This window comes from Numida meleagris, chromosome 1 (assembly GCF_002078875.1).
Source record: "Numida meleagris isolate 19003 breed g44 Domestic line chromosome 1, NumMel1.0, whole genome shotgun sequence".
Lineage (NCBI taxonomy): Eukaryota > Metazoa > Chordata > Aves > Galliformes > Numididae > Numida > Numida meleagris.
In genome coordinates this window covers 162814762-162833310 of record NC_034409.1, presented here as the reverse complement: position 1 = coordinate 162833310, position 18549 = coordinate 162814762, and the positions used below count along the sequence as shown (strand labels likewise).

The following is an 18549-nucleotide window of genomic DNA, read 5'->3' as shown; positions in this document are numbered from 1 at the left end:
GGGACGTGGGCCCGTGGGTCCCCCGTCCCCTTCGTCATGGAATCGGGCCTAACGCCCGTAAACCGTTGACAGAATCCAAAGCACAAATACGGGCTGGATGGGGAATGGATTGAGATCATTCATCCCTGAGAAGATGGACTTAGGGATGTTGGTGTACGAAAAACTCAGCATGAGCTGGTAATGTGCACCTGCAGAGCAGAAAGCCAACTGTATACTGGGCATCAAAAAAAATGTGACCAGCAGCATGTTGAGGAAGTTGATTCTCCCTCTTTGTTCTTGTGAGACCCCACCTGGAGTACCACATTCAGCTCTGGGGTTCCCAGCATGAGAAAGACATGAACCTATGGGAATGAGTCCAGAGGAGAGCCATAAAGATTATCAGAGAGCTGGAACCTATGAAGAAAATCTGAGGTAGTTGGGGTTGTTTAATGTAGAGAGGGTTCTGGGGACACAGCATTGTAGCCTGCCAGTACTGAAAGGGGCCCTACAGGAAAGCTGAGAAGGAATTCTTTATCAGGATTGGCGTGATAGGGCAACAAGTAATGAAACAATTACCGAATTAAAAAACTCCAAATTAAAGTGTAGATTTAGTTTAGATTTAAGGAATAAATTCTTTGCTATAAGTGTGATGAAGCACTGACACAGATTGCCCAGAGAAGCTGCAGTTGCCTTATTCCCGGAAGCATTCAAAGCCAGGTTGGATGTGGCCGTCGGCAGTCTGGTCTAGTGGAAGTTGTCCCTCTCCATGGCAGAGGGGCTGGAATTAGGTGGACTGTAAAGACTCTTCCAATGCAAGCCATTCTATGATTCTATAATTAGTTATCTTGAGTTGGACTGAACAAAATGCCTACCTCACTAATCTGTAACTTCTCAGGATATTCTTAAATTCTCTCATTTGCTCGTGCTTACTTTTACCTCGCTTATACAGACCCTGGCTTTGTACAGTGCCTAGCACAATTCTATCTTGAAACATAAACCAGGACTATTAAATACTGGATGATGATGATAATGCTAATAATAAAAGTATCATTTGATTAATTACACAGCTCTTTATTTGCATGAAAGAGGTTTGCATTTCCTTCTGCATTTTAATAATATAGTAATGGTTATTGTATTGAACTCATTAAATTGAGAGTCAATATTAATGGACTATGAGAAGGATCTTCATGAAATTCATTGGCAGGCTACAAATAGGAGATTAATATAAACTACAGAATGAGTCAATTGGTTGTATAGTTATGAGTAATCAATTTATATTACTAAAGTGCCTTAAGTTAGAAGCAACATTTTAAAAAACTTGGCTGGATGCTTGTTAGATGTAAATCAATAAAGGGAGGTCAGTCTAAACCAGCTGTAGTTTTGGACCAGCGTTTTAGCAAAGGAAATGCTGTTTGTATTGATAAAAATATTGTCAATACTAAATCACTGGGCAGACCTCAGAATATAATGATACTAGCATGATAAAATGTGATTTTAATGGACATCTGTATATTTTAATCGGTGTAACCATGTATCTATAGACTACTTTCATGTAATTTTAATTAGTCTAGTTTCCATCTGTTTGTTCACATATACATTTTTAATATTTTCTACTCAAGCACCATTTTCAAGCTTTTATCCAAGCTGCAAGAGTTAAGCACTTACTTTATTATTTTAAATTACAACTGAGTTAATTTTGTTGTGCAATTGCTTGTGCTTAATAGCTGTTGCAACAAAAATTATGAGAGTTGCATTAAAATTGGAACAGCTGACAATACGGCAGTAATTCCATTGTAAAAATCCAAACAAAAAGAACTGCTAATGCTCATGGAAATATTATCCATCAAAATAAAGTTTTTATTGAAAGAAAAACTGTCATAAGATGTCATAAAATGACTTTAATTTCTTGTTGTTTGGCTCTTAGCTGTGATGTCCACATAAAGCAAAGTGAGTCTTCCTGTAGAGCAGAGATGTACAACATTGAGAAATATTGCACGGCCTTTTAATCTGACAGAATTTGAGGTTTCTACTTCCTCGTTTATGCCTTCATTAGCATTGGAATTGGCCATGCCCAGAGATGTAGTGATGGAACCAGGAGGCTGCCATGATGACCAGAACATGTCCCTACACATAAACTGAGGATCAGTTTTTCTGTTTCTCCTTGATATGAATGCAGTTATCTTCAGGTCTCTAACGGAAGATTTATCAGTATCCAGGGCCTTCTTGCTGACTTTCACTTATTTGAAGCCATTCGTATCTGATGAGTACGACATTCATCTAACAAACTCTGCCTCAATGAGAGGACTTAATTCCTCTTTCCAGCTCCCTATTTTCCTATATACTGTAGGAAATCAAAAATCACTGTTGAGATTTAAATCCCTCTGTTGAATTTAGCTGGATATTAGTTGTAAGTCAAAAGGTGGAGAAACAGATAGAAATCTTGTTTCTTTTGAAAGTCAGGAAAAAAGTTCAAAAACCTCAAATACTATGCAAAAGGAATTTTAGCAAGTAGTCTCTCTTTCTTAGCTTTCATTACTGTGCACTGCTATATCACGAGTTTTCTTAAAATGCTCTGAAAAATAGCTCCCAGTTTTACTTCTCTCAGTATAATTTGAGTTCATGTTTCTTTTCTTCTACTTTCTCTCTTGACCCTAAAGTCAATGAGTACTACATGTAAGAGTTTCTTTTCACTGGTTTGTATCAGAGATTCAAAGTGTTTGAACACAGAATTTGATGCAAGCAAGAGAAAAATGCTGAAATGATCATAGAACGTGCCATAATAAGCAAATCACCTCAGATCTTAAGACAGTCTATTTCAGTATTTTCTTACTCAGCTGGTTTTACCTCGCTGAATATATATTTTACAGGCAAGTACTGGATCACAATGCACACACACACAACTCAGCAGCCACTGCAAGTCCCTGCTCAGAAGTAAGAAACAAACAAACAAAAAGAATGGAGACCTCAACCCACTCACTCCCTGGAGCATTGCATGTTTTTGTAATGTAGCTCAAATAGAGAAAGGGAGAGAGAGGAAAAAAGAAAAAAAGAAAACCCAAACCCACAGTATTTTCTGACCTTAGATGAAGTATTTTATCTTGGCAGTATTCTGCCCTTTCATTTTTCTCCTGGATATTTGACCAAATGACCAAGTCTATGAATCTTGTTATTAACATTTACCTATTTCTCTCTCATGAGAAGTAGAAACTTAGTTATTTGATTTTTCTTATTTTTTCACCGCAGTCATTCCAAGATGAAAACATCTACATAAATAGAAATAATATTTTACTACCTATTTTCAAAGCTTTTTTTTTTTCTCAATATTTGATAAGGCACAGAATTTATTAGTATGGGATGCTTCTGAAGTATTTGAATTTTTAATGTCTACAAACCACCATGAAAAACTAGAGGCCAGCTAGTAAGGTTATTTCTGAGCATTGGGAGTATAGGGTTTTATTGTTTATATATTACAGTAACACCAGTCCTATAAGTTGACAAATGCTCCAAATACTTGCAGCAGGCAAAAGTTGATTCAAGTTGAAGGAACTCAAAACCAAGTCGGGGGTTCTGTTCTTGACAGACAATGCTGCAGCTCTTTAAATGACAAATTAATATGATTTAAATATTTAATGGGTTGCTGTTAAATTGGCTAATCAAATTGGATACTTCACTGTAGGATGTGTTTTTATATATATAAAATACCAACTATTTAAATGTTATATTCCTTGATCATTCTCTAACATTGCTACATGCAGCCACATAATTCTTTGCTGTAGAAAAACCTATTACAATCACGAAACAACATGAATCTCTCTTACCCTAGATTTCTGTCCTCTTCCCGAAATGAATCTCCCTTTTCTGATTTTGTTTTCCTTTTTTATCTTTCAAACTATCTTGCTACTACTGCTAATCATAGAATCATCATAGAATCATAGAATGGCCTGGGTTGAAAAGGATCTCAAAGATCATCTAGTTTCAACCCCACTGTTGTGTGCAGGGTTGTCAACCACTACACCAGGCTGCCCAGAGCCACATCCAGCCTGGAATCCCTCATTCATATATTTACGATTTCACTTCTCAATACATTTGGGGCAGAAGGCAATGGAGTTCTGCTATCATAAATGAGCTGAGGAGCTAGTCTCAGTTGTTGGGACTGTGGGTTGTCTTTAGAAATGTTATTATTTTATCATCCCAGTCCTCAGAACATATGTATACATATGTGAAAGGTCATTACTGTAGTTTGACGAAAAATAATCAGATCTTTTCAGATATAAATATAGATGTTTATGTGACATAGTCTTTTCAGGTGTAAAGGCAATTGCTTTAATTAGGCTGCACTGGAAAGGAATCTGTTATATGATAACCAAAGAAATTAAACAGTCTTTCCCCCCTTCACAAGTCTTTGTCTACCATCCTCATATTTCTGTTTTCTTTGCTGCATATCTTCCCAGAGCTCTGGTAGTGAATGTTAATGATGAAATGTTTGGTTCTACGCTAGACAATTATGCTACACACATGGTATACTTTAAGCAGGATGAAATTTTCCCACAAAAGAATAATGATGATATACAAAAGAGCTCAAATTTTGATTAGTGAACATTTCACCAGCTGGTCAGGAATGAATAGCAATTAATGGAAAAAGACTTTTGGAAGGCGCAATGTTTCTTTAGTTTTGGAAAAGATTGTTCATTTTTGCAGGTTAGAAAAATCTAATTGAGCAGGGAATATGCTAAAAAAATAAACACCTGCACAACTCGCCATTTTAAAACAATATGTTCCTAGACAGTTCACCATGCAGAAATGGTTGTAGATGACACTTCTGTTTAGTCAGAAGTGACAGAGCCATTTGATTTCATGAGCACTAAGCAGGACATACAACCTCGGCTAAAATAGCAGCAACCAACTAGCAGAATCAGCAATAAAGCTAAATTAAAATAGTGAGGAAAGAGTATTGGAACGCTGTTGGGAGATTTTGACTTTAGATACTCTGGTGTACATCAGGGAGTCAATATGAGTTTAAAAATAGATACACTTTGATGCATGTGACTTGAGAATTTTGGGTCAAAGATCTAGTTGATGTGATCAAAAAAGTAGAGATTATTTTTAGACTATCTTTCAATACACAGTGATAAAAAAAAAGATATCTTCCTGCCCAGAATTTTGTGATTGCTTTCTTCAGTAAAGTTTACATCTTGTTTTCTATGTTAATACATTCTACTCACTCTAAGAACTGTTGCCTGGCAGAGTATTTCTCTTTAAGAACTTCCTAATTTTTGATGTTGTTGGTTAATTACACTGTACATGTAAATTCTATAAAATGCTTTGCTATACCAGCCAGGTAGCACATGTACATTGCTTCTACCAGCCTGTAAATTTTGCTAGCTTTATCACTTAGTTCTTCTAGGATCACTGAGACTGCTTATCTCCATTGTGGACATACCTATCTGACAATCATAAGTATGATGAAGTGTATTAAATATATGACACTACTCAAAGAGGAAAGCAATGGAAAAAAAAAAGTATTCAAGTATTCCCAACTTCCTCTTTCCATAACCTCAGTAAAAAAAACGAGGATCATCAGGGCCTATGTTTTATATTAGTAAGACAACCTACAGTTCAAGGAACAAAAAATTATGAGGGTTCTGTCTTGCTTCCATAGCATCATTCTGAGTCTGACACATTGACACTGAAGGACAAAACAAGTGTAGCAAACTGCAGATGGAATGCAAGAAAGGAGTGGAACAGATGGAGCAAAAGGACTTTGGTGATGCATAATAGAGTTGTCAGAGATATTTAAACAGAACAGTACCCAACTCTAATTTCACACAGGTTTTTAGATAAGTTATATAGGATCTAAGACAGCAGTAGAGCTTCTTCTTGCACTCATCCTTACAATCACACTAAGACAGCATGATAATTTGATCTAGAAAATCTCTCATCATTAATAGTAAACATTTACTAAAGATTGTGAATTTTCCTTGTAAACAATGTTCTCAGCAGATGTTACTGTATACACTGGAAAAATTACAATGTAAACAAATTTGAATCTTGTAAAGTCAGAATCCTGTATTTGCTGTATACTGCAGAAACAAAAATCCAAAATAAAACCTAAAATATGCAAATAAATAAATAAACAACCACAAAAATAAATAAATAAACTAAAAGTGTCAATAGCAGTGAGAGAGGTTAGACATAATTTACTCTACAATAGCCAGTATGTATGTAGGTCTCTTGCCTTAAGGTACATCACTATCTCCTATTAAATGAAAATGCCTCCCATTAAACACAAATAAAAAGATAAAAATACTTAGTCCCTCCCCCCATCTTTCTCAATTCAAGCCCTAAACAAAAAGTCGTACATTTGAATCACTTTAGACAAGATTACATAGAACTTTCCTGCACACTTGTGAAATGAGGAATTGTTCCCTTGTGTGGAGAAAGAACAATCCTTCACTGCACAAGATGAACTGCCTTTTCATCTTGGAGGTTTATGATTCGATCATATGGTTTTCAAGCTACACACTGTATTCTTGGTAACAAAACCAAGAAAATGGTGAATGAAAAGTTCTATTGGTGATGAAAAGTTCCACATAGTGAGAGGTGGCCAGCAATTCCAGTTTCTTCTGCTCATCCATATACCAGTGGGTGAATACCCATTGTTGCAGACAAGGCTTAATGAAGAGATGAACAGATGGAAAGTTAAGATTCTGAAGGTTTCCTTTGGGACTAAATTATTTCATGTGCTTTTAGCTATGCTTTCACAGTGCAGTCACTTTGCTATTCTATTGTAAACCACGTTAAGAAGTTAACCCTCATAGTCCAAAGAATCCGTATGTTACATGGTCATGCTCTGCTTTTTTAGCTTCAGTGTTTACATGAGGTTCCTAGACTGAAAAGGAATGACAACATTTTATGAATGTTACTGAAACATGCAAGAAAAAAACAGGGAAAAAACAGGGAAAAAAATCCCTTTTCTTGAGGGAAAAGCAGTGGCTAGAAAGTAGATCATACTGAGCAAGGAAGAGAGGAGAGGAAAGACAGAGATGGCAAGGTGATTTCAATTTAATCCTCAGAAGTTTTCAAATGAGAAATAAGTGATATTAAATGAGAATATAAAATATAAATAAAATATATAATATATATAATATATATAATATATAATATATAATATATAGTATATATAATATAATATATAATATAAATAAAATATAAATATTATATTATAAATATTATAAATATAAAATGAGAAATAAGTGATATTAAAAACAGCCATGGCATACTGCCTATTTACAAAATATCCTATAATCTCTTACAATAATCTTTCAGAATGATCACAAAAAGAAATAATACTTTTGATAATGTGTTCCTAGACCTGGGTAATACTTCACTAAGGCCACTACACACTCAAAACACCAACTGTGCACTGATAGTCTGAAATGGATCTGAACAAAGTAACCATGTTAACATTTTCAAAAATATGTGAATGATCTGGCTTCTTTGCAGGATTTTAAAATGTGTCTAAGGTGAAGTATTTCAGTACTCAAATATTCAAATATGTAGGTATCTTTTTTTTTCCTTCTAAGAAATGTCAGTGCACTTTACTTTCATTGATTTCAATGACACTAGTTTCAATATTTCAGTGAGAGTAAGCTAGCAAGGCACTTTCAGAAAATCCTACCAAGCATCAATAAGAAACTCAAAGTCCCTTACTGCCTTTGTAAATCTGATCCCATTGTACTTAGAAGTACTTAGAATCACAGTGAAGGTCAGGGGAATTTGGTCTCTGAATTACCTGTGACTTAGACAAGAATGTGATTTAGGAAATCCTTGAACTTTGAAATAAATTTGTTATTTCATACTCTCCTGTGATTTTTTTCTTCCTTCATTCCATTGACATGAACGAATAAAATATGCAGGTATGTGGTTCACTGTAGGATGGTAGTGAAACAGGACATATACACTGCACTAGAATGGTAAGACATAAATGAAAGTTGCTATCGATATTCATACTGGTTATATCTAAGTAGAGAACAGGACCATAGAGGTGACTTTACTTGAGAAAAGATATAAAAATTGAAATAGGAACAACCTGTAAACACTTTTCTTTTTCCTGAATACATTTTTTTCTGAGAACCTCATACAATATGAAATCCCCAGTGTGCTGAGAAACTGCTCACTGTTATTCCTGTTGTGTACTGAAAAACCAACACTATGAAATCCTTAAAATAGAAAGGTTCCCCTTTACCTACTGCTGTGAAAATAAATTAATATGCTTTAGCTATTGCTATGAAATGACTGAAGACTGATTTCATGAGGATAAAACACCCCAGTACCCAGAGAACTCTTGGGAGGAGCACAAACTCCAGCCGCTGCCTAGTCACTGTCATCACAACAAAGCAATCAAGGATCACAGTTTTCAGGGTTCAAAAAGGTCTAAGAAACAAAAGACTATGCTGTAGATAATCTGCATGTATGCTGTATGTTTGATAAATAGGATAAATAGGATACCTTTAGTGGGCCAGAATTTCCTTGCTCACATCGGTTTACAGCTTCTGTCATGAAGAATTTTACAGGACTTAATGGGACAATTCTTACAGTAAGAGTGCTTGCTCTCTTTTCTGTTACTAATGGCTAGTCTGCACAGTATTTTTGATGAGTACTTACTCTTAGGAGTAATCAGCAGAAGTAATCATAAAAGGAAATTATCACATGAATGAGTGACAACTGCACAAATCTGCTTCTGAACCAGAAACAAGGACTCAAGCTCCAGTTCCTTAAGGCTTCTTTTTCCATACTTGTTGATTGTAAATCACTATTTATGGAAGCTTTTATTAAACCTACATATATTTACCTTTGTAGTATTAACAGCTCTGTTGCTAGAAATCATGTGGATTTTTAGTTTTGTTGTTTATTGTTCACTCTAGCTTTGCTTCAGATCTGATTTCCAGTTCTATACTATTTCCTTAGATTTTTTTTCAGTAAATATGATTGATAATATTTCCAAGTATATCTGAATAGAATTTACAAATTTAAGAAGATTGTCCAAAATAAAAGCTAAAAAAATAAAAATGAAAAGAAAAATCCTAAAAAAAACTGGGAAAAAAAACTGCTTTACAAAATCGTATAGGTCAAGAAGAGAATGACCTCTGAGTAGCCCTACACATCTCTGTAAATTTCTATCATGATGCAGCTCTTCAACATTGCTGGTAACTCCTTTTGTGCTTAGCTATACCAGACAATACACGTTGAGTCTTAAGTGTAGTAGAACTAATTACATCCTACCTGTTCCCTTTGTTTCCAAGAGAGAAGGCGAAAGATAATTTATGTAACAAGAATTTCCATGCTTCAGGTCTTTAGGAGTACTTACAGTTCTCCACTGACTTTACTCAAAATTTAGTTTGCTATCTCATGCAGACTCTGCTTTCATGGACCAGGAGTTTTCAACATTGTGCTAGTGACACTCATTGAAATATAACCTTAGCAGCTTTCCCTCCTCTCTTCAAAAGTAACTTAATTATTAAAAAACAAACAAAAAACAACACCAACAAAACAAGTTGTTATTGCCTAAGTATCAACAGAGGTGATGGTAGGACTTTCAGAGTAGGAAGCACAAGCTAGTTCAGGCCCCTAAGTATTGCCCTAGGGCAGTATGCTGGCCTGTGGTGCTATGTATGCTAGAAATAGCCCAATTGCTTCACATATATTTGTTAAATTAAGAAGAAAAAATGCTTGATTTTTATAAGTGAATACTGGATACAAACCTTAAAAGCAATCTGTGATATTTTTTTTCTGCCTAAACTACTATGGTTTCTCCTGATATCTCAGACCTTTGTTGTTATGACTTAGTGACTTTTTGTTTGGTTGGTCTTTTTCCTTCACTTCCAAAGACCGAATTACTCTATTTAAATAAATCTTATCTGAAATACGCACAATATTATTCTATACTTAACCATCCTTGATGCTTATTTTGATTATCTAGCAGGATTTAATGTGTTATTTTTACAAGGAAAAATTCTCCTATATGATTTATTACTTGACTACTGAATTTGTCATTTGAAGTTATAGCAGTAATTGTTTTTGGAACTAAATAAAAATACAATGAGAACAAGTAATCCAAGGGCTTACCTTATAATGTCAGGGTGCCTTACTCCAGACAGTAAGATTTCCAAGTGCAAATTGCTACATTTCCAACTGTAGCAAATTGTTTGCTGCAGTAAGATTTATGGCACATTCACCCCACTGGGAGGCTCTGAGAATGTACTGCTGTGCTATTTATACTAAACCTTACCCAACTTTTCCAGCTATCTTACTTTCAGATGTCTGTAACTACCAGACACTGTTTTAGAACCAATGGATTCTCTCTTGCGGCACATGTTGTACGTGTGGCTCGCAATAGCCTGAATCAAGTAAGACTTCCTCAGGCAATAGGAGCTGGAGTTCTTCCCATACCGACAACCCAGAAGGAAGCTATACCACATCTGTGACTCTGCGGGCATGCCAGGGAAAGAACTGTGGCTCATTACTTTTCTTTTGCACAGTCACGGTACTAACTGAGGAGTGAGGGGATAATAATTTACTACTGGCAGATGCGAGTGGTGGCTTTCAGTGCCTTGCATTTCCTCCTCCGCCACTCAGACAATTGGAGTTCGACTCACTAGTCAGCACAGGTAAAGAAACAAACAGGTGCATCGAGTTTTTATTTTTTGTTTGTTTATTTTCAAGACACAGAGAAAAATACATAGAAAAATTCACAGTCTCTGAAGTCCAAGGAACTTTATGCCTAAGAAAAAAAAACATTATTTGTAACAAAATAAGAAATAGATAAGTATGCACTTTTGTTTTTGTTTACAACAGTGCTACTTCACTAGATCTCTGGTCCCTTATTTTGTAAGTGGGATTGTTCAGCATGGATAATAATTGTGACATCCAAAACAATAAACAGAGGTTATGACAAAAAAAGTGAAGGGCAGCAAGAGACAGAAAGAACAGAATGTAAAAGCGTATTCTATTTACTACATTTTTTTCCACCATTCTATTCACATTTATTGAAATATTCCCATTTTGTTTTAAGATTCAGTAAAAGGAGACTCATTAATACATATCTCTATAGAGCTGTAAGGAGGCTATAAGAGATATTATATTGTTATGCAGATGACCCTTGGTCTAGGAGGCTTGAATAAAGTGCCATTGTGTTTCTAATTAACTCTAAAATGTCTATGCCAACTGCTTTACTATGTTTGAAACCTTCTGTTCACATATGTTTTGATGAGTTGTTTATTCACAAAAAATACTTGGATGTTTTGTTGGCCTCAAAGCAGCACTCAGGAAGGTAGTGGAGTTGGCAGAGTTAGCTTACACCCACTTGTCAGGCTAGCAGAATGCATTAACAAACTTCAGGAAGTGTTCCCATAGACTACCATTGATTGAAGGGTAAGGTCTATGACTATAGCCTGTAAATATTTCTTGGCAGTAATTCAATATAGCTGGAGCTCACTGTTCTGTAATGAACTGCAACTCTACCTTTCTGTTAAACTAAGCTATCACCCAAGCTTCTTACATAAGTCTTTACGGAATGAGGATACCATGATCCTTACTCAATACTTTAAAAGATTAGTAGTAAATTAAATGCTGGCACACAAAGTAAATTAGAACATCAAAGGATACTGAAATAATAAACTTAAAACAGTGTACCAAATTATGTTGAGCTTGCAAAAGGCAAGATAAGTAAATTAAGCCCAGTGCGCCAGGCAACCATTGTGCAAATAGGAGCATATACATAACTGTGTGAAAAGTAATGGGAGGTGCATATATTTATAGCAGTTTTGAAGTTATTTGGCTGATTCCTGGGTAGGTAGCCTCCAGGAGTATATTAAAGCAAATACTGACATATGGTTTAGACCTACATTTGCAAATATATACTGTGCAACCACATCGAAACAACAACAACAGCTCACATATGTCTATTTACTGATCAAATGCTTGGGAGAAAACTGTTTCTTGGATGATACCTCACCTAGTTTATAAGATGCTCAGCTGCACTGACAGACACCTTCACTTTCTTTAGGACTTCCCACAGATTATTGTGCCCCCTGCACGTGGAAAAAACTGTGACTTTGGAAATGAGAAATCTTATTTATAAATTATATGTGTACAGTGAAAAAGTGGGAAAAAAGTTCTTCAACTAATTTTTTATAACAAAAGCATCAAGCCTCATTGCCTCCTCACGTACTTGCATTGCTTGAGGTAATTGTGTGTCTAGGAGTTGCATATGAAGTATGTGGTTGAGTTTTAATCTAAAAAGACAGCACAGGCATAGTGGGGGGTAGAGAAAGGAGATTCACTTTACAGACAGGTAGCAAGTAAACACAGATCTTCAGAAATATACAATATCTAGAGCTGTGTTTTGGCAGGCATCCTGGCACACTGATGCCTAGGAACAGTCATTGGATTGCCAGGAGAGCAGTCAAAGCTGTTGGAGGGCATGTCTGCGAAGGAGGTTTGACCTGAGGTCCTCTGTCCAGTTGGATTAGCAAATGTTGTGTGTGACTGTATCTGCACTGCTCCTCATATGTTCTGGCCAGAACACACCACACTGTATATACAAAAAAGGATTTCTATTCATTTTAAAATTGACACAGTAAAAAGAGCAGAAAAAGCACATGCAGCTCTATTCTACCTCATTCCAGGTGAATGCTTTCACCTCTGAGCAGCAGAGAAGGACTACCTTTTGCATGCTTTGTCTCTGGCCTCATGCCTTGCATTCTTGCCAAAACAGTGGCCTATTTTCAAAACGAAAGGCCTGAAGGGCCGTGAACTTGCTGCGATGGGGTTCAAACCCTTGGAGGCAAAAGATATTTTAAATCCCATATTTCTGGGCTGAATTCTTTGACCACTATGCTAACACAAGCAGTACACTGTTGTATCTGTACTTGTTTTTGAATAAATTGATTGGTACCAGTATATGTTAGACAAAGCCTTGAGGATGCCTTTAGGAATGACTCCCTAGGCGGCTGCTTACAAATAAGCAGCATTCTCATAAACCCTTTCAAAACAGAAGCATTATCGGGCATTTTAGGGAGTATTTTTAAGCTTCTGAAAATTCTTTATCTGAAAACTGAGGTGTTCATACAGGGACTACGCACAGTGCTTTAGGATTCCTAAAACATGCTCTAAGCATCCAAATTCCTTGTTCACATCTGATCATACTTACCTCTGTTCATATCCTAGTTCTGAATACTATGCTGAATGTAAAACAGAATTATCAAGAAAGACACTCACTAGCTTTGTTGTTGTTGTTTGATAAAAAATGGAAAAAAAATTCACACTGGACAGCAAAAATATACTAGACATCAGAAAGCAGCTGTTTGTTTAGAAATGTTCAGGAACATTATGAAAACAACGAAGACATGAAGAATGAAATGTAAACCTTTAAATTTCAAAGGATCTGGCTTCCTCTGAATTTGCATTCAGGTTTTATGTGTTTTAAGCAATATCATTACATTTTTGACTCATAACGTCTAAAAAGAATAAGGTAGCCAGCGCTGTTAAAAAAAAGGGAGAGAGAAGCATCTTAAATCCTTTTTTTGTTAGTAATGTTTTATTACACTGCATATATTATTTATGTAAAGGATTAAAAAATGTATTAAAACAGAAATGCCTTCTTAATAGCTATTGCCTTGTGAGCACTGCCCTGCATTAGTACAATCGATTTTCACATCATTTTCATGCTCCTGCAGTATGTCTACCCTATTTTAAATGCACGGATTTGCTGTAAGGATAGGATATTGTCACCATCCATAAAACAGCAGCTAAATTTATGGGAACTCTGAAATCAGCTTAAAAATTCCTCAGGTTTCTTCCCAGTGTGATCATATTCCTCCTGGGCCCAAGATCTCTTCTGGTTCTGTCTTAAATCTGGAAGTTCACCAAAATGTTGCCATAGCAGTAACTCATTCATCACCCATGGTATGTTCTGTGAGTACTGATTGCACAGTATCATTTTCTCCATGTATCAGGGATGCTTCACTTGTCAGAGGCCTTTGGATGTAGTCAGCTTTCATCAGTGGTTCTTGACAACACGGGAAGAATGAGTCACCTGAAGGAAGCAGAGGGCATAGCATTTCAAAAGTGATATCTGAAAGACTGATTATTCTTTGTCCTTGACACCTTGCCAAAGGCTAGATACGGTGAACATCTGGGAAGTAATGGTGCCTACAAATCACTGGTTGCCTCCAGTCCCACTCAGGCCACAAGAGAATAGCATGCTTGACTTCAATTCAGTTTTTATTATATGCTGTAAACTTTTGACTGTTCTGAACCATGTTGTCATTGATGTGTCAACATTGAACTCTGACAGGATGTCTGACCTGACTGAGATCAACAACGCTCTGTTAAAAATAATAATATAAAAAGCACAAAAGAACAGCCACACGTTTGTGGGACTTCCATAGTCAATATCTGTGCCACATGGAATCAAAACACAGGGGTGGGGTTAGCATGTAAAAGTGCTCGTAGGCTAGATGAGAGGGTGAAAAAATGTGCAGCCTAAGTGTCCTGTGATGTATGCATGACCCACATGCTGTCACGTTCCCTTTCTTGCTAGGGATTCCTTTGTGGTGTCACTTCCGCTTCTAACTCCTTCAACATTGTGGATTTTCAGACGTAAAGAGAAATCACCAAAAGGCTTGAGTGAGTATTGAGGATGCTCTCTTGGTATTGTTTTAAAATATGTTAAAGATTAATCAGTATGCTATGTTTAAGGATTAATTTTCCCTGCATTGGTGCTAGCAGTCAGCTTGTCCTGTTCAGCAGGAATCTGGTATCAAGTCAGTATGTTATTTCCCTCTTTACTTGAAGAAAAGCATCTTGCCCTGTAAAAGCTAGAGGAGATAACAATGACAGTGTTTACATAGCCTTTTGAAATTCAGAACAACAACAAAGGAACATGCAGTACTGCCCTAAAGAATGCTTCAGATTTTATTTACAGGTATAGAATTCCCATGCAGGATAAAAAGACATGGTCCCTCAGAAAATGGCATCAAACTCTATGAACATCTGCAAACAATAACGTTCCCAGTTTTGTGCCAGAGTTCCGCCAAAGCAATTGAAACATTACAATGCAGCAAACAAAATGAGTATATGTAAAAGATGCCTGTGCATGGGAAGTCACGGAGCCATTTCAATGTAGACAGCTGAATCTGTAGGATACAAAACAGCAGGAATTTAAGAACTCATTTTTTTCTCTGAATACATATTTAAAATCAAAACATACGCTTTACAGATCACTCAAAGTATCCCAAAAGTTATGGTACTATTTCATAAGATAGCACTGATATAAAATACTTTTGAAAGGTTATGTAATCTCTGCACTCTGCTACTACTATTAACTTCTAGCATCATTTAGAAGAAAACCTTCCGTTATTATTTATCTACCAGGTGTCTATAAATCCTTGCAACTACTTAACAATTGGACTAGTATTTATAACTCTCTTGTTGAATATAGACAAATAGCTCAATCTAATACCTAGGAAGGAAAGAAATAATTCACAGTTTAAATAAAACCTTTAAAAGTTGAGGATCCTTTCGATCTTGATGTATAATAATGCCCTCTGAAACAACAGAAGTGTCCTGTGAATCAGTAATTTATATGTCTACAGACTGCAGAAGTTATAAGTTGTTGAGATGGGGATTATTTCCTAACACTGGCTCTACCTTTTGACAAACAAAGTGTGAAGAACTTAACTATATTTTAACACTGTAGCATTATAGGCATAGTTCATCAGTAGTAACAAAAATGTCCAATAATGTCCATTTATAGTTTGGCAAAAATTATCTGATATACGCTAGATGCCCTCCAAACCCTTGTTTTTTGATATGATGTATTACCCGGCATAGTCTGAAATCACCCATGTGACTCAGCTTCCACTTAATTCTTTGGATCAGCACAATTTAAATAATCATACATTTGAGAATGTTTCTCTAGTACATAGCCTACATTTTATTTAATTTCTTGTCCCTAGTTTCGCATTTTTGTCCTTTCTAACAGCTTAATTCCACCTGCTTTGTTAATTAAACCCCTTCAGTACTTGTACACAGGCAATGTAACATATCTGTAACATACATAATTAAGGACTATAGATAAAATTAAAATTAAAAAAAATATGAAACAAGAAAAAATTACATTGATAAGAGTAGGACCGTGGTATAATTTGTCAATTGATTTGCCATGGCCTTCTAATTTCTTCAAGCAATTAGAAAGTCAAAATGTAAAAAAAAAAACAAAAACCATACCAGGACTAAAGCTAAAGCAATAGAGTAAATCAGCATGTAAGTTTTCCACCAAATTAGGTAACAATGATAAAATAAAGCAGCTATCTAAATAACACAAGATGAATATTAATAAGATAGAAAACTTACATGTCTATGAACATATATGGAATACTAGAGTATGGAATAGTGCTTAGAGTATTATTTTCAAAACACAATTAAACAATAGGAGAAGGTCATAGTGACAGGTAAAATTCATTAAATCCCTTTCTGCCAATTTCTCCAGCTTATCAAGATTCCTCTGAATGGCATCACAGCCATCAGCTGCATCAACCAATCCTCACAGCTTTGTAGATGGGGGCAGATGGAGCCTCTACCCCATGCAGCAGCATGCTACTACCACTGCTTGCCCCTTTCTGCCAGTGCTGCTGTGTTGGTCAGGCTTAGCGACTTGAGTGCTTCACTGGAGAGAGCTCTCAGCCCCTCATCTTCTACAAGAGTGCTGACATTATTCTTTCTTCAGCTTGTGATTAAATGTAATTCCAAAATCCTTTTCCAGAAAAGTGTTATGGTGTCCATCCTGTATTTGCCTTGACTAGATTTGACCCTATTTAATTTTCTCCATAGTATCTCTCTCGTTTGCCAAAACCATTTCGAGTCCTTGAATCCTGTTCTTCAATGTTATTCCAGATTCCCCCAGCTTTAGTCACTGGTTAAAATTTAAGTCACTGATAAAAATTTTGGTAGAACTGGGCAATGGAATAATCGTCCAGAATCACAGAATTGCAGGGGTTGGAAGGGGCCTCAAGAGATCATTGAGTTCAACCCTTCCACTAAAGCAGGTACCCTACAATAAGTCTCACAGGTAGGCATCCAGACAGGTCTTGAACATCTCCATAGAAAGAGGCTCCACAACCTCTTTAGGCAACCTGTTCCAGTGCTCTGAAACTCTTACCATAACGAAGTTCTTCTGCATGTTAGCATGGAACTTCCTATGTTCAAGTCTTAGGCCACTGCTCCTTGTCCTGTCACTACGCACCACCGAGAAGAGCCTGGCTCATCCATTTGCCTCCCACTTCACTTTAGACATTTGTAAACATTAATGACATCTCTGCTCAGTCTTCCTTTCCCAAGAAATATCAAACTACTTCCGTTCTGACAGGGAACCACTGATAACTAAAAGAGCACATTTGTTTTACTTGTCTTAGGGAAATTTGTTTGCAAAAATACATTAAAGAAATTTCTGTGAAAACAATGAATTTACTGAGTAGTGGGATTTTAAAAAATTGTTAATAGCATTCCAACTATGACTAAAAATGCTTAACGTTACTTACACAATTGTATGTGTAATTGAGATATGAGATTTAAATGGAATGGTAGAACTTTTTCTATTAATATATTGTAATATTTTACTAACAATAAACAGTATCTGCTGCTATGTATTATTAATGCCTAGATCCTGATCCTAACGTCTAAATGTATGATCTGTAAATGTCGAGAAAAGATAATTCTATTGTGCTTTTCATCATGGTCTTAAGGTGAAATGACAGAGAAAGGAAAATGTAATAGAGTTGCAGGTCAGACTGTCTCTGTATCTCATTATACAAAAAAAAAAAAAAAAAGGTAATGACAGAGAAGGATTTGATGGAAAAAAAGAGTTTTCTCTGAGAAGATATGTCTGAAAAGTCAGTTCACACAATGTGATGTAATGGCAGATTTTCCTTTTGAAGTGTATTCCAATCCAGTTTAGTCCTTTGTTTGTACCTTGGCATTAGATTCAGCTAAAACAACAGACATAGAATATTTAAAGTTGGGATTCATCTCATCTAACGTTAGCTATCTAGAAGACAGTTGTCTAATTAGGGTGAATTATTTAGGTCTTTTCTCTTGTTAATGGAAAGAGAGCAGCACCTTTACCCCTTCCTAAAATAAGTGGGACTAATCTAAATTTATTAGAGTTGCTTATCTTGTGGGATTAATCTAAATTTAGCAGACTTGCTTATCTCTCGATTGACTAGTAAGAGAATCTCTATACTCTATTTGAGACAGTTAAGTAGAATAAATCTTAGCTTATGCAAAGGGCAGTTGTATTTTAAGAATGAGAAACAAGAATCTACCATGAGTAATTCAGGAAAACTCAAGATTTGGGTATAAAATTCTAGTAAAGCCTATGAATTTGAAACACTTACCAGTGTGTAAGGAATAGACTTTTCTTTTAACAGCACTTGTCTTTTTTTTCCCCCTTTGTTAGTGAAATGAAATGACTTCAGTATGTGTAGTCAGCACTTTACCATTCACTGAGAT

At 35.9% G+C, this 18549-nt stretch overlaps 1 long non-coding RNA gene across 5 annotated transcripts in view; it reads left to right on the top strand.

The window, feature by feature from the left end:
* LOC110386958 overlaps positions 1-18549 on the top strand; it is a 225482-nt gene that overhangs the window by 153459 nt on the left and 53474 nt on the right. For 3 of the 5 annotated variants that reach the window (XR_002432344.1, XR_002432343.1, XR_002432342.1), the window contains exon 11: positions 14582-14667. The exons of 1 other annotated variant lie outside the window; for it this stretch is intronic. This is a non-coding gene — a long non-coding RNA (uncharacterized LOC110386958). Of the gene's footprint in view, positions 1-14581; positions 14668-16531; positions 16927-18549 lie in introns of those variants that run through there. One more of the 5 variants, XR_002432351.1, reaches the window with a different exon arrangement.